Source organism: Morone saxatilis, unplaced genomic scaffold (genome assembly GCF_004916995.1).
Source record: "Morone saxatilis isolate NCDOM2014 unplaced genomic scaffold, NCSU_SB_2.0 Contig15, whole genome shotgun sequence".
NCBI classification, from domain to species: Eukaryota; Metazoa; Chordata; class Actinopteri; family Moronidae; genus Morone; species Morone saxatilis.
The window spans coordinates 18,120,808-18,124,080 of NW_023339707.1; positions in this window are offsets into that span (position 1 = coordinate 18,120,808).

The following is a 3,273-nucleotide window of genomic DNA, read 5'->3' on the forward strand; positions in this document are numbered from 1 at the left end:
GAGAGAGAGAGAGAGGACATTGTGCTACACAGAGGCCTCACAACTTGCGTGTGCAAACCAGAATGTCCCGACTTTATATTGTTTTACCAGCCACTTTGAGGTTAAGGCCAAAGCTGACTGCTGGTGTGACAGCGGAACCAAAAACCAAAGTCTTACTCTTGTAAGAGTTCCATTGAGAAAAAGGAGAAGTAAAAAGAAGAAGTCTATCTCAGTCTTTGTCCTTTTAGTTGTATTATTTCACTCCTCATTTGTTCTTGCGCGTAAATGCTTTGTCAGTGTCAGTGACTCTTGTTCCACTGTACCCAAGTGTTAACTCTTGAAGTGAAGGATAATTCTGGTTTAGGACGAGAATGTACCCACCAAGATATATTGCAGCGACAATGCTAAGAAGAGCACAGCAAGAGACACGAGCAGTCAGATGATCAGAAACAAAACCACAAATTTATAGGAAATAGAAAAAGAAGATGAATGGTGAAAATAATGCCTCATATAAATATGGCTTTAGGTAGTTATTATTTCATTTTTAAATTCATAATTGTTTGTGAAAAATACATGTCACAATTTTCAAAAGCCCTAAGTGACATCTTCAGATGTCTTGTTTTATCTGACCAATAGTCCAAAACTCAAAGATCTTACATTTATTTTCAGATAGGACAAACAAAAGTACCAAATCCTCCCACTGGACAACCTGAATCCACAGGATATGTAGCTTTTCTTCACTACTTTTGCTGAAAAAAACACAACAAATTCATTGATTATCAAAATAGTTTCTAAATATTTTAACTAATCAATTAATCATGTTGCTTTAACCCTAGTTGTTAAAATGTATGAGCCGATATTTTGGGTACATTCACTTCTGCTTTCAGCAATTATTTATTTTTACTAAAATTAGTGAAACTGTTCTTGTAGCCAATAAAAATGACGGCCAGAGCTATGACCGGAGTTGTAATAAACCAAAATTATCCATCAATTTTTAGTATCGTCTGACCTGTCTAAATCAGTATTAAGGTGTTTGTGTGTGTGCGTGTGTGTGCATGACCATGGGATATGTGTGGGAATGCGAGTGTGTAATGTGATGTATATAGACTGTGCTCTAAACAGAAGAGCAGCAAGTCAGCAACATCCAGGTGGTTTTGGTTTACCCTCAGATTTCACTCCACCTATTCCTCTCGCTCTCTCTGTCGCTTCCTCTCCCCCTCTCTCCACTCGTCCCCTTGTTGTCTCCCTCTGTCTTTCCTGCTTCATTATTTGTCCTTTCTCTCTGGCTAAAAATACTTGCTGCCCTGTCACTATAACAGATCACCTCAGAGGAAATTTGCTGCCAGCAGTGGACAGTGTTTGATACAGCAGCAACGCCACCCCCACACACACAGACACACACTGGACACACACATGCCATGAGCCTTGGATCATAATAGTGTCAGTGGACTAGTATTTGCGTCTGTGGGCGGATATATAAAGTGTGTTTGTGTGCGTGTTAGACAAACAGGTGCAGTAACCTCATGAGGCTGACTGAGCTGTTGGAGGGTTGACAATGTAGGTGCAATAGTTACATTAGGTCACAGCAGAGCTGGAATAACATATCCTGTCTCACTTACACACACAGACACAGTTGCACCTGTGCTTTGCTGTTCAAAATAACAGGAATATATTGTGTGAGAGAACTACTGAGTGGAGTGATGCAGACAAAGAAAATATGTGTGAGCAAATGTCCACAAGGGTACGTGTGAAAATGGGTTTTTATGCAGGAGAGAGAAAGAGAAAGAGAGAGTGTGAAAAAAGAGTGGGGTTGACAGGCCACTCTTGTGACTCGTAAGAAAATTAAATAAACAACAACTTCTCACTCCTGCTTTCACACTTGTATGTGCAACTCAACTGAGTCTGTCGGAGACGGCATAAGGTGTCACAGTTTAGTGCTCAGGAGAATTTTCCTTCGTGTCTCCTGTTCCCATGGCAACTGAACGGTGACCTGCGATGACCCCCAAGGACTGAAAGGGACGGAGGTGAAGTTGTCATTTAGTACAGGTCATTGGATGAATACTATTGCAGTCATCATGTCTTGCAGGTCTCCCTGCTGAACATTGCACATGAACATCGTCATCAGACCATTAATTTATTTTTTTATATTTATATATTTAATTGTGTTATATGTGATATTTGTTTTTGTTTTGTCCATCCAGGGCTGCCACCCTCTTTCTTGTTCGTCTCTACGCTCCATCTATCCGTCTCGCTCTGTATGTGTGTGTCTTCGTTTTTTGTGTGTGTAAAAGCTTGCACCACAGCCCTGCTACCTGTATTTCGACAGGCCCTGTTGTCTCATTATCAGAGTGACATTTGTGCAGTCCTGTGGAGCCATCTGGATGCGTCCCACACACATGTGAGAGAAACCAGCCTGGGTTTGGATCTGACTCACATCAAACAGCCTCTCTGCCCACACACACACTAACACACAAACAGCAAATTCAGACGGCACAAATAGAGCAGTTTCCAGAAGCCAATATCTGACATTTAACGAATGGTGAGGTGACGGAGAGATTGATACAAATATTCCAACAGACACTTTACAACTTCACAGTTAGGCTTTCCAATCACAAAAATGGAGGCTCACTGAAAACCGCTGCATATAAAGCTGCGAACAGCTGTAGAGAAAGCACAGAACTTAGAGACCTCTCCGCAACTAAGTTTAATTTCAGTGGTGTGTGTTATCTCAAATGTGTGTGTGTGTGTGTGCATGTATGAATGTATGGGACAGCCCCGCATTAAATGCAAATAGATGTAGAAATGCCACAAGTTGGAGTTGTGAAACTGCCTCTATGGCTCACTGGCACAGAAGAAAATAAACTTGAGGTAGCTGGCCCGTTTGATTGTATTCCCAAAAATTGAACATATGATCAAAAATATTGCTTTACTGTCACTTTCAACAAGATAAAATCATTAAATGTGACAGAATATGAACAAACAAAATTATTTGCACTGAAGAAGGTACTACCAACAACAGGAATGCCAATGCCATTTTTGTGCAATGCTTATGTTATTATATATTCCTACAATCACTACTAAATCATCTCAGAAAATCTGTGGTCTAGTATCTGTAACATATACTATAGTTAAGGGTGAATAGAACGAACAAAAGGTCTGTGTGACTCAAACAGAAGCAGAGTGTGTTAATTCTACAATTATGCATCTGGACCAATTTTATATCCTGGTTTCAGAGCAAGCTGTAACCTACTGAGGGGACGCTATGACTGTCGCTCGACATTTGTGAAAAGGCTC